Source organism: Bombus terrestris, chromosome 3, assembly GCF_910591885.1.
Source record: "Bombus terrestris chromosome 3, iyBomTerr1.2, whole genome shotgun sequence".
Lineage (NCBI taxonomy): Eukaryota > Metazoa > Arthropoda > Insecta > Hymenoptera > Apidae > Bombus > Bombus terrestris.
In genome coordinates, this window is record NC_063271.1 from 8,680,595 (window position 1) to 8,695,098 (window position 14,504).

General features: G+C 35.6%; 1 protein-coding gene across 8 annotated transcripts in view; it reads right to left on the reverse strand.

Annotated features, from left to right (window-relative positions):
• Positions 1-14,412, reverse strand: part of LOC100649568 (soluble guanylate cyclase 88E) — a 38,452-nt gene extending 24,040 nt beyond the window's left edge. For 2 of the 8 annotated variants that reach the window (XM_048404159.1, XM_048404157.1), the window contains exon 1: positions 12,947-14,336. The gene's annotated coding sequence lies outside the window, so the exon portion shown is untranslated. Of the gene's footprint in view, positions 1-2,499; positions 2,742-8,767; positions 8,913-12,770 lie in introns of those variants that run through there. The other 6 variants (XM_048404162.1, XM_048404161.1, XM_048404158.1 and 3 more) reach the window with 5 other exon arrangements.
• Positions 14,413-14,504: the final 92 nt, after the last annotated feature.

Below are 14,504 nucleotides of genomic sequence, written 5' to 3' on the forward strand. Positions count from 1 at the left end.
TCAGAAATATTTTAACGGCCGGTCTACGATTCCGCGGCGCTCATTTTCTTGCATGCTCAATGATACACCGCGACATTTCGTTCTCGTTGTATTTACGTTTTTGCATTTCGCGTAATAAATGCATGCATGTCTTGAATACTTGTTTTTGTTTCAAGCACACGTCATGAACATGCTACGACGATTTTCATCTTTTAACCTCGAGTAAACGATATCGAAATAGTAATCCGTTCTCGTGTTTCGTCTATCAAAACACTGAACTATCGTTGCGTTAAAAAGATTCTGTTCTCGTTAGAAATTTTCTAGAACCGAGAGGAGGATATTCAAACTAGACAGTCGTTAAATCGACGCGTTTGATGTTTCGAATAATTCCACTTTTAACATTCCATTGCTTTCAACGTTATTTAATTATAGTTGAAAGATATTCGACGAATAATTGTTTTAATTACTTGATACAATATCAAAAGGTTCCAATTTTTTATTATTGGAATTTTGATCGAATCACATGGGGTTTCGTTCAAGACGAAATTTTTACAAATGCCAATTATCAATACTTTAAATATGAAAATTAAAAAAAAAATAGTATTCTAATCACTGGACAAAATTATAACGTTTTTAAAGTAATAGTTCAAAAAAGTTCCAATTTTTTATTATTAGAATTTTGATCGAATCACATGGGGTTTCGTTCGAGACGAAATTTTTACAAATGCCAATTATCAATACTTTAAATATGAAAATTACAAAAAAAGATAGTATTTTAATCACTGGACAAAATTATAACGTTTTCAGAGTAATAGTTCAAAAAAGTTCCAATTTTTTATTATTAGAATTTTGATCGAATCACATGGGGTTTCGTTCGAGACGAAATTTTTACAAATGCCAATTATCAATACTTTAAATATGAAAATTAAAAAAAAAATAGTATTCTAATCACTGGACAAAATTATAACATTTTCAGAGTAATAGTTCAAAAAAGTTCCAATTTTGTATTATTAGAATTTTGATCGAATCACATGGGGTTTCGTTCGAGACGAAATTTTTACAAATGTCAATTATCAATACTTTAAATATGAAAATTAAAAAAAAGATAGTATTTTAATCATTGAACTGAACAAAATTATAATATCTTCGGAGTAATAGTTATTTAACTAAGAACAAATATATTCGCAGTTTAACTTTATATACCTGCGCGTTTTAAGAACAAAATACATGTTTGCTAATCTCGATATTGTTGTATCAAAGCGGAGGATTAATCGATAAAATCTTGTTGAGAGGCGTTACGTTAAAATTTATGAATATTACTTGAAACCTGAATATTCGTAAATGCATAGTTTTCTCGAACAAGTTGTTCGAATAAATATACTTAAACAGTGAAATGTGCATGTATCAATTAAATAATATAACGATATACACGTAGCTACGTATTTAAATAGAATTAGACGTGACATAATGAATATGAATTAGAAACCTTTAATATTCGTAACACACGTTACACATGTCCTACGTACAATGTACATACACGTGATTCTCCAGTTAAAACTATAAAGACTGCTAAGTATATCGATTGAGAAATATCGTGTTTTCTCCAAACATTATTAGAAAATAGCAGAATGAGTGTTTATCAGAAATGCTACTGATCGTAGAGTCAACTACAATACGTTATACATCGTTATTTCATGTAGCAACGTAATGACAAAATCTTAAGAAACGACAGTGTATCAAATAGCAATCGTTTGATCTGCTGATAATGCGCTACTCTTCTCTTGCTTTTACGAAACAGGCTGAAAAGATAATTGAAAGATAGACATTCACAGATAGACGTTTGAAAAAAGCGATCTCGTCGCTCGAATTAAATTTGACCACGTAATCGCAAGATCTAAAGAATCGACGATGTATCGGATAACTATTATTCGATTTTTCAACTTCTCTTTCTTCTTTCCTTGCTCCTTTTTCAAGAGGTTTCAATAGGAAAATACTGTGTTTCGATAAAAAGCAATCGACACCACTCGCACGAAATTTGACCAAGTAATTGGAAAATCTAAAAAACCGTCGGTGTATCAAACGACTATCATCGGATCTCACGATATCGTTTCCTTCTTCAAAATAATTCCAATATAAAGTAGAAAAGGAGAAGAGCGTGCGGTAAGAAGCAAGAAGCAATAATTATTGAAAATAATTTTATGTGCGCGTCGCTCGTATCAAATTTCGCTATGTGTATAATTCGCGAAGATCGCAAAAACAAATGTATGAAATAGCTATTACACGATCTCTTAGGAAGTTGGAAGAAAATCCTGGACGAAGAAACATTTCGATAAAAAGCAATCGAGTCACTGGCACGAAACTTCGCCAAGTACAGTCGCAAATCCTTAAACATTCCGACGGCGTAACAGCGCGATCTCTTAACCGATTCCTTCGCCTCTCCCTTCGATTCGAACGTAACGACAAAAAGAAGCGTCCGCGTGAAGATACAAAGTTTTGGTAAAAAGCATTCGCCTCACTTACGTGAACTGGTTTCGACGGCAGAATCGAAAGGTCGCAAGCCCAGAACCGGAAACACGGATGTAAGAAGCGGTAAATAGCGGCCGTTTAGGGGAGATTCTTTCTGCGGGACGGTTCTCGACCGTGCGATCTATCGACTGTGTGTCACTTCACTTGCGTCACTCGTTCTGGAAGTTGCGACCGGAAAGAAGACGCGGCGTTACCCGCGCGCACGAAAGGAATCGTCGTTAAAACTGTAGTGGAAAATCCGCGCGGCCGTGCGCCTCGTCGGCCAGGGAAACCGAAAGGGAGATCCTCTGGAGTTGGTTAGAGCGGCGCGTTACACATTTCGTGAAAGCGTCGATTCACGTGTCCTGCGGGACAGTGTGCCGTGTACGGAATAGTCGGCCGGCCAGGAACTCCCTCTTTTTCCGTCTTATCCTACTCATCCCCCTCTCACCCTGCTCCCACCTTTTCTTCCTTCCGTCGTCGACTCGTCAAGACTACAGCGACGTCAGAAGCTGCGGATCTCGACCGTCTTTTAGGAAACGAAATCCACCTTCGCTTCCGGGACAACTCCCTCGCCTGCTGCGTTTGAACAATTACGATCAAGGGTCCTTCTGTATACTATATACTGTATACGTTAACGCGACTCGTACGGTAAATAGAATTTGGTGGTTCAGGTGCCATGTCAACGATGAAATCGTCTATACGACGTGCTCACCGCATCGTTTCATAGTAATTTTTCTTTTGTTTTTCTTTTTTGTTAGCAGGCTTTTTGGGGAATGGAGTAGAAGACGAAGATTTTGGGGGGGATTTTATGAGTGTTATGACTAACGATAGATGTGTTCACGATATCAGTTATCAAAGATGTTTTATTTCGTAAGTAGATTTGTAAAGAATGGAGAAGAAACTTTATTGAATTAGAATATTTTTTGGAAGATTTTATATGTATTATAAGTAAAAATTTATGTGTTCATGCTATCAATTATCAGGGATATTTTATTTCGTAAGTAGATTTGTAAAGAATGGAGAAGAAACTTTATTGAATTAGAATATTTCTTGCAGATTTTATACGTATTATAAGTAAAAATTTATGTGTTCGTGCTATCAATTATCAGGGATATTTTATTTCGTAAGTAGATTTGTAACGAATGGGGAAGAAACTTTATTGAATTAGAATATTTTTTGGAATATTTTATACGTATTATAAGTAAAAATTTATGTGTTCATGCTATCAATTATCAGGGATATTTTATTTCGTAAGTAGATTTGTAAAGAATGGAGAAGAAACATTATTGAATTAGAATATTTTTTGCAGATTTTCTACGTATTATAAGTAAAAATTTATGTGTTCATGCTATCAATTATCAGGGATATTTTATTTCGTAAGTAGATTTGTAAAGAATGGGGAAGAAACTTTATTGAATTAGAATATTTTTTGGAAGATTTTATACGTATTATAAGTAAAAATTTATGTGTTCATGCTATCAATTATCAGGGATATTTTATTTCGTAAGTAGATTTGTAAGGAATGGAGAAGAAATATTTTCAAATAGGAATATTTTTTGAAGATTTTGTATGTGTTACGAGTAACAATAAATGTGTTCACGATATCAATTATCAAGGATATTTTATTTCGTAAGTAGATTTGTAAAGAATGGGGAAGAAACATTATTGAATTAGAATATTTTTTGCAGATTTTCTACGTATTAAAAATAAAGATTTATGTGTTCATGCTATCAATTATCAGGGATATTTTATTTCGTAAGTAGATTTATAAGGAATGGAGAAGAAACTTTATTGAATTAGAATATTTTTTGCAGATTTTCTACGTATTAAAAATAAAGATTTATGTGTTCATGCTATCAATTATCGGAAATATTCTATTTCGTAAGTAGATTTGTAAAGAATGGAGAAAAAACTTTATTGAATTAGAATATTTTTTGGAAGATTTTTTATGTGTTACGAGTAACGATAGGTGTGTTCACGATATCAATTGCTAGAAACTAGTTTCTTTAGTAAGTAGACTCGTAATATTCTTCTAGTAGACTTCTTATATTTTATGTATGTACATAAGTAACAATTGATTAATATGTAATCACCGCCTTTAACACGTAAGTGTAATTTGTACAAGTGTATTGAAGAATTCAAGGATTAAAGTAAGAAAAATTTCTACGTTTAATATACGTTTCTTTAACGTCAAAGGTGTATCAAAAATTCGATTAGATGAAGACGACTCGTGAAGAAATCGGCAGGAGTTGTTATTTTCGCTAATAATCATAGACATTTCTATTTAATATTTCATTTTTATTTTAACTATTCTTTACGAAATTTCACTACACTTTTCTTCGTCATTTTTAGAAGAATTAAAGCAAAATTTTTTAATCGAACCAAATTAACGCGCATAACACCACGATATGAATATTACGTACGCATAACTCTACAAGGACTTTTGAAATACTTTTTTCATTAAACGCATTACGAACTCGTGCAATTTTCATTTCTGATACATTCTTACTGAATAATTTTGAAAACATTTCAAAGTGAAATATCGAAGCTCCAATCTCCCAACAGGAAACTTTCGTCATATGAAAGTTTCTGTAAATACGAGTCTCAGACAATCTCACAACATCTGTCACCACTGTACAATACCTAACTTTGGTTATGCAGTAATTTTGCCCTACACTCGTTACGAATAATTAGTCCCTCCGAAAATCCATTTCATGCACATTTATGTGGATTTATGAGTTCTTTGCGACCAAGTTTCCTCCTCCCTTCAAACTTACAAATTAATACGAACCGTCCTCCCTTCCCCTCGATGATACACGCTAAGGCAGTTTTATGATTCCTATTAGAATTTTTTCACCATTATGTTTTATTCGCGTTTCTCTCGGAGAAGGGAAGTCGATGAAAAGAATACAAACAGCGTTAAAAACGTGCTGTTTCGCGCGACGAATTTCACGTCGATTAATTTACGCAATTTCACAACTCGATTAACACGATTCGCTAACTATAAAAAATATATATAAACGAACACGTAACAAGGAATATAAGTAACATTTTAAGACGATAACTGGACGTAAAGCCGAACTGAAAGAACGAAACAATCCGAAGACTCCTACATTACCTAAAGCTCATCAAATCGTATAACAAACTGTGAACTTGCTTCTTAAGCTTCGTTCACACCAGCGATTACGATACGATCAAATCAGTCAGACACCCATCAACGCCAAATTCCTTACACGTAATCCAACGAGAAGGATTTACCGTAAGCGATTCGGTTAAGTCAAATGAAAATCTATCGAAGTCGGTTTGCCACGTAGAGATTTTACGCGATCAACAGGCGAGAAGAAATACGAAGCACGAACATTTAATCGAATTTAGACGAAACCACAGCGAAGTAGATGATTTCGGTCATTAAAGATATTGCAATGCATCTCGCAAGATGAAATCGAAATTAACATTCGATCGTTTCTCGTCGTTTAGTGTGAGTGCCTCGATAAAGTCACAGGTTTTGATTGATCGTGACGTAGAGCTGTGGCCGCTAGTGTGAATCGAGCTTTACGTCGCTGATAATAAACCGTAAGCGGTTGATGCGACGCTAAATAATTAAAAACAGAAAGAAGGAATTGCTTTCGATTTATCGCTCGAAATAAGCGTAAGAACGTGATACAGATGCATACATATTGTATATCATACGTTACTTTGTCGTGATGTCACAGTTGCTGAAAAATGAATTCGAGTTATTCGAGCTGACGTGTAATTGGAAAATTTCGAGAATTTTCATCGTGCAATTTTCATTGCAGATTTATACGAACGTACGTGTCTAATATTCTTCTTGCTTCTCGTTTTTTCATCGTTGCTCGTACTTCTTGAAAATTCAGAATTTAGCGTGTCTTGTTAGCTAATAAGATCCTTAAGGGCGCGTGTTGCAACCATTTGACCGACTCGTGCGACCTCGTCATTATTGGATACGGTTATAATTGTCCAGATATACTTAACGAACGTTCAAGCAAATTACACGGCATCGAAATACTCCCTGTATTGTGCTCTAAATTGATATTAAGTCTAATGGGAGAGAGGGCTGCCGTTTCTGGATGTGCCTCTGCCATGTGAACGCACAGGGAAACGTTCTACTTTCCGTAGCGTCCATAATTTACGAACTTGCTTCGAAAAGGCGAATGAAAAAGTACATCGACCACGTTGACAGTTCAGGAAAAAGTTTCCAAATTACGTATATATATATATCCTTTATTCTTCTTTATTCTTCTGTTGTTTTCTGTTATTTATAATCCTCGATATAATGCATTCTCGTTTAAAAGGAAAACTGAATTAAAATTGAAACGGAGAATTTATTCCAATTTTATTCAAATTGGAAAGAAAAATTTGGAACCTACGAATAATTCACGCTTATTGCCAATTAATCCTCCATCTATTGTATATACCGAGTCGACCAGTAGTTTCTCATTTTCTCTATATTTTTCTTTTAAGCTTTACTTTTTTCTCAAAACAATCAAAGTAAAGTGTAGCAATAAAATCTGTTGGACGATATTATAGAAACTTGGAAGAGTACTATTCAAGAAGTTTCCGGGATTCGTTGAAGCATGAAAATCTGAGAAACTGTCCTAAAAAATTGGACTCAAACGATCCAGTATGTAAACGACGTCAGTGAAAATAAGGTAACAAGCGAAAGATTGAAAACGATTTTTAAAAAGGAAATACGTCATTCGGTCTAACGAGACATGATCCAAGTATCGACTTGTCTGTAAAAGAGAAAATCCACCAGCTTATGGATCGCGTATAAATTATCAACAGAATATGCATCATCCTGCGATGAAAGAAACATTCGTCCTACGAACAAGAAATTTCAATATAGAATATTCCTCGTATCGATCGTTAATGACGTTAATTGGTACATAGTATACGGTCTATTAGCTGTAGCTAATATACTGTTTGTACGAACGTTTAATGGAACATTTATTTGCAATAAATAAATAAACGTCCGTATATATCGAGCATACCAAACAAAGTTTACAATTTACGAATCGATTTATATAAAAGACCACTTTTTATGCCGATGATTAAGTATAAAAAATTACCGAGAATAATAATCCGCGCTTAATTAATTAATCACAGCCTTTCGAGATCCTCACATTAAAGAAATTAGTTTCATACATTTTTATTACTTGTATCGCGTGATGATCACGAAACGTTCATATTTACGATAACATAATTATAATTTAATTGTTATATTTTAGTCAGGAGTATAAGACTGGTAATAATTATATGTATAACTATAATTATAGCATATATTCGATCGTTAACCACAGAATTATTTCATCGTAAAAGGATACCTCGCGATCAATTGATCTCATTTAACAATTTCGTCAATAACTTCTCGCTTAATTGCTTTTTAATTACGATTGGATTATTTCTCATCCGATTAACATACCGAATATCGAATGCTTATAATCGCGTTCCTACTGACGTATTATCAATTCGAAATGTCAAATAACATCGTAGTTGAATATTATATTTAGGCGAATACAAATGTACAGCGATATATATATGTATTGAACGCTTAATTAGACTCGATACAGAACAAAATTATTCTGCGAATTCTCTCAGGATTAACGAATCTCTCTATTCGACAATCAAAAGAATCATTTCCATGGTATACGTATAAACGTTACAGCCATTTGCAATCTCTTTTCGAAAAACATGAGAAATCATATTTTCCATGATTTTTGCATAAAAAATTGTTTAGTTCGTTACGTCGATTTTAATTTAATTCGATTTTCCTTTGAGTATCTCAAAAATATGAATATCGTTTAATCACTCGGACTAATATCGATCAATTTAATTAAAACAACACCTAAGCTAATTATTATTCGTTTCTTGCGAAACATCATAGAAATTTACCACCTATTTCCAAAGTTGTCGTATCTTTCAAATTTTCATCCGCTAAAATACTTCAATGCTTCTTTCACCCGGCAAATCATACAGATCAACAAAAATGGACTAATCGTATTCATTTGGCGCGATGTTCCTTTATTTTCGCGCTCGTGCAATCTCGAACATCTTTTATATGTTGTATTATACGTGGTGAAAAGGTAATACGAGCACGTGTACGTAGGATCGTGAACGCTCGACTGTTGGGAAATGCCTGTCAAGCACATTTACCCTAAGCACACGTATCTTGGAATCGCGGAAACTACATTTGCGCGGCTGCAATGGCAGTTCTTATTCTCTACGATGTTTATCTGGCCGTGCGCTCTGTTATACGAACCATCAGCTGATTCACATGACTCGAACGCGACGAGAGGATCAGGGGATGCAGCAGGTGTTACAACGAGTCCACCTCCACAGAACAGGAACACACTCACGTTAACCTAGCTATTTTCCTGTGTGTGAACATTATACTAAGAACGAGCCGAGGCGCACACTCGGGATCAATCACGAAGGGAAGTCGTGCGCGGACATGAATTTCGTGGATGCGCGCCATCCACGCGACTCTTCCGGCTACGATCGAACTTCCTTCGTGCGACCACGTTTGTCAGCACCGAAAACCGTCGTACTGAATTCTTCATCGTTTTTCTTCTCTTCTTTTTTTTTTTCTTCTCTTGAAATTTCCTTTTATCGCTGTTTTTTACCAGGAAGTTTCGAAACTTTCAGGATGCGGTCAAATTATTGTCAATATACTGGATATTGCATACTTGAATCGTCGAACAGCAAGGGTTTAGCTAAGAGGAAAGAATGTTACGGAAAGTTTGTCGATAAACGCTGCGTTACAGAGTTACAAAGGAGTAATCGTACGTATGAAGTAGACGACGATCGATTTTCCATTACAGCGCACGAAAGTCGACCGTGTTATGGTGTGGGTGTAGTCAGGCGTCTTTTTATCACATGGTAGCACTTCCATGTCGTTAATGGTTCTAACAATAAACGTGGCCGGATTCGAAGCTTCACATCGATAACGATGGAATTAGCATATCACGGACCTTGAGAATTTCGTTGAATTTCAAAGATTGCGTCTTTTATTCCTCGCGTGAATTCTTCGTGCGAAGTCACTTCCGTAGAATGAACCTTTCGTTTTACGGTTGCTAAAAATCAAAGGGTGTAAGGTCCGGTGACCTTGCAGGCCGATGAACTGGTCCTCCACGACCTATCCGCCTTTCGGTGTACTTGGCACAAAGTACTAGCGCAAAGACCAAAAATCAGCAGTTTTTGAAATTTTCGTACGATAATACGACAATAGGAAATGATCAGCTAGTATTTTTAGTTGCTCGTACGAAAATGTTGTTCTTGCGTTCGGGCACGAGCTTCGCGTCGATGAACAACGGAATGCTAACATCTCGCAATTTCTAAGAATTTTCTTGAGTTCCAAAAATTGCGTTTTTTATTCCTTGTGTTAATTCCAAATACATACAATTCTGCCGAGTATAGTGAAAGATGCATAGAAAATTGTTATGGACCAATTTTTCGGCCTCCAAGGTCACCGTTTGATTTTTACTCCCGGCGAACTATAAAGGAAAAGTTTTATTTCACGGAAGCGAGCTCGCGCGAAGAAGTAACACGAGCAATAGAAAAGCACAATTCTTGAAAGTCGACAAAATTCTCAGGAACTGCGAGACGTTATTTTAACTCCATTGTTCATCTTCATCAGTTTATCGTTGTGAAGCTCGTGTCCGAGCGCAAGAATAACGTTTTCAAACAAGCAACTAAAAATACTAGCTAATCATTTTTTATTGCATCATTATCATGACCGTTAACAACACGAAACACCGCACGGTGGAAAACGTGTAACTACTCTGACACAACGATACAGGTAACTTTCGTGCGTCGAGATGGAAAGTACGTCGTTGCCTGTTTCATACATATACGATCGTTATTTGCTTATAACTCTCTAACGAAACGTTTATCCACAAACGTTATACGACATATTCTTTTCCTTCCTTAATTTCGATAGATTAAGCCCTTGCGCTTTAAGTTTGAGACACCCTGTATATTGTCAATAGAATGGAACTCCATTCATACGAACGAAATGTTAGTAATGTCTGACCTGATCGAATCAGCAGTTTCAAAATTTGCTTTTGCTTTCGTTCATCTAACTTTATGCGAATTCCTATACATTGTCTGATCGATCAATTTCTCAATTTTTGTTAATATAGGAAATTACATAAACTTCGACGAATATATGATTTTAAATTAAATATTGAAACTGCTCGTACGACCGGGTCTAGTAAGGTTAGTGTTTAACCGTACTTTAACTGTGCTCCTATTACCAACGAACCGCTTTTACAAACGTCACTAACATATAAACAGTAGAGGCACGCGTTGTGCGACTACTGTGACACGTTGTAACGCCTCGCAGTCGATACAAGTCCGCGACATTGTTATTCGGTTAAAGAGGAAATGTTTCGGGAAATCCTCTCATACGTAAGTGAACTGCTATCAATTGAACGAAAAATCGTAAGTGGTGGGGAGGAATAGGTGGACTCCGGTCATATGAACGACGTGGTTACATCGTGTGGATGACTATAAAAGTGGCTTAAATCGTTATTTTTCGTTTCGAGATATTTACAGCTTTGCGTTTGAGGAAAGGAATGAATTCTGTTCAACGGGCATAAAACGATCGTCTTCCGCAAAACCGACTCGATCCTACGACTCGATTTCTACTACTCTGCAAAGATGGTTTCGGATTATAGGGTAATGTAAATAAACGCAACGTGAAATAAGCGATAAACTCATTCATGCTAGGTTCTTGACTCGGGCCACTTTTCATAATCGTCGACACATACGAATCGACTCTTTCCCCGATTGGACAGGTTCGTATAAACTAATTTCTGCCGCATTTCAGTATTCTTAACCTAAAAGGATCGATACGCGCGTGTGTATCATCGATATTGTCAATATTTATCGACGAATTATCTTCGTTGAAAACCTTGAAATATTGACGATATTAGCGATCGTCTGAAGGCATCCTTGGGTGTACACATATTTTCTTCGAAGGAGAAAAAATGATATTAATTTTGATCGAAGAAAAATATTAATTTTATTTTGTCACGTTGCCCCAAGTCAATTAACCTGTTGCATTATGATAGCCAGTCACAGTTTCGTGACGTAAATCACGGACCAAATGTATCGGACGTGAATCATGCTTCTTTTATGTTTTGCAACATTAATTTAAGTAGAAATGTTGTCTTATTTTCGTTAAGATAAATATGGAATCCGTAATATCATAGTATAATGCGAAATACAAATATCGTGTTACGTCTCTGTTGCATGAAAATTCTTTCCATGCCTTTTTCGTTATATACATTTATATACGATATGGTATAGAACTCGTACGATTTTCATTTATTTGAATTAATGATAATATGGTATTGCGATGCGAAATAGAAATTCCGCGGAGTGTAAACATTCGTGCGACAGGTTTTATATGGGAAAGAGGAATAGAAAGTTGCAAGAGTTTCGTATTGTTCTCAAGCTTTTAGCACAGGATCGTATAAAATTTCTTCTTCACAGGAGAGGAACGATGTTTTCGTTAGTCACATTTTAAAGACAGAATTTTAAATCAAGATTGTTCATGATAACAAAAATATTCGATATTTTCAAACTTTTAAGAATAAAATTCTCTCCGTTGAACGATACTGATGATGATATACGTAGAAAAACGACACAGTTATTTAGAAAGAGACAAATTTTATTTCGATACCTTTTACAGAGCCAGTTTTCTCAAATTACGTGGATCGCTGGAAACGTTCTCAGAATTGAATGGAAAGACAGTGTGTATCCCAAATTATTTTTATTTCTCAATGTAACTCTAACATTGATATATTTGGACCAACGATGCTTCAAGATCGTTTCATCAAAATATTTACCGATAATTGCCAATACAAGCTTTCTTAACTCCCGTGTCTGACAAAAATTTCCTTCGGCCAAGTACTTTTGCAGCCGTGGAGATCGATGAAAATCGCAAAGTCAAAGATCGAAATTAAAATGAAATTTAATGAATACGCCAGATGCGGTAACAAATGGTATCTTAATTATACAATAATTATTTATTTCTGCTCGCACAAGCTTCACTTGTACATGGCAAATGACTCATTTTTATCGAACCTAGTCTCTTCACGCTTCATGAAGGATCCTTTCATGCAGCAAATAAAAATTTGGTGAGCTAGAATTTCTAATAATACTACTATCATTTGCGCTTCGTTCCAAGTTCTTTTTTGGCAAACGACAAAGCCGTACATTTTCAAACGCAAACGAAAACTACGAAATTTACTTACGATTATCGATATCTTTTAATTTAATGCGAAATAAATAAAAGCAATAGCCAGTAATACGTCGCTTCGTTCAATACATCGGAACACCTGAGACACGAACAAACCTGATAACACCAACGCAAAACATCAACAAGTAACTCGAGGATTTCATTATGGAAAATCGAACGAGACACACTTACCTCGTCCCATCTTCTTCTTTAGATTGTTCCTCGGCAATGGGGCTATCAAAGCAGCTAGAGAAATTATTGAAATCTCCAACACGCTGCAAACAATTACTCTGCTTGCTCAAGGTAGCACAAATCAAACACGCGTTGCTACGAAAATCATTTACATCGTATCGTGCCGCAACTTCCAAAACTCAAAAAACTCACTGGCGCTTTTTTTTTACTAATACGAGACGTACAATTAAGCTGCTAATTTGTCATTACCAACAGACAAAGAGAAGAGCAATATTTCGAACGTTTCTGTAATTTAACAAACGTAACGAGATCTGTCGTGGGGATCGAAAAATAATTGAACGTTCGTTCGTTTAGTTTGATGTAACGCGTGCAAAATCATAGAGTACCGGGTGCCCGTCAAACAATCGGACACTTTACTGACCACGACATACTCAGACATGCTACCGTCTACTAAATAGAAGGTCACTGTTTCCTGTTATTAGTCGGCAAACTCGATCAGAAAGTCAAGCGATGATGTACGTCGTTCATATAATAAGCCGATACCAAGAGCGACTACTAACGAGCCATCGCAGACGTAAATCGCAAGGGAACCGCAGCCAGTTGCCAAGAGAATATTGCATTTGCATGCTGTGTAACGTGGCCCCCGTAGAAAGTAAAATGGTAATCACCTTTGGTTATTCTTAATAGCGCGGATCCGAGGCGAGCGCGTATACACGCTCCGCATCATACCAAGAGCGTGTCGGTCATTGAGAAATATACGTTTATTAGTAGACATACAATTGAATTTACGTAATGAATTCAATGGAAGAAGAAACGCGCCTCTGTTAGCGGAGTCGGTAACCGTGACTTTCAGGAGAATAATAAAGATAAGATAAGATTTATTACGCTACAGATTGATCGTTACCATCATTACACGTATCTAAGGAATAGTAGAAAATGGTGATTTTAAAAGATAAACCGTTTTTAAAAATACGGCTGAACCGCTTACTTGCCAGATCCATTAACTCCACGAGATAACAAGTAGAGGGAATTGATGAAATTACGTAACCAATGAATCATTTGAACAATCAAACGGTTGGCTAAAATTTAACAAGAAGTGGAGTTAACCATTTTGACCTGTGAACAGTTAAAATGATAATATTGGAAGACTCGTAGCAAAAGCGATCCTTGTTATACTCAAAATTTGTTTTTCTTCATTTAAAATATTCTAATGAAATGATTGTCTCTTTAGTTAAACGAATAATAGGAAACGTTCTGTTATTGCGATTGAACCAGAAATAAATTGATTTAACGATTCTTCATGGTTAATAACGAAGAGTTAACGCATGTAGTCACTTACCAAAATCTACCATCATTTGGAGCATTGTTATTCAATTGAGAAGATCTTCCTGTTTTAAATATAACGTACAACTGAATGAGTAACAGGGGAGAGATCTCTCCCCTTTTTGCGTACCACGTACTATTAATACACGTACAAAGAATGGATTTTTATAGGAAGTTTAAATGTGTAACTAGAAATAAGATATAAAGGTATAATATCACTTAATAATCTGTGGAT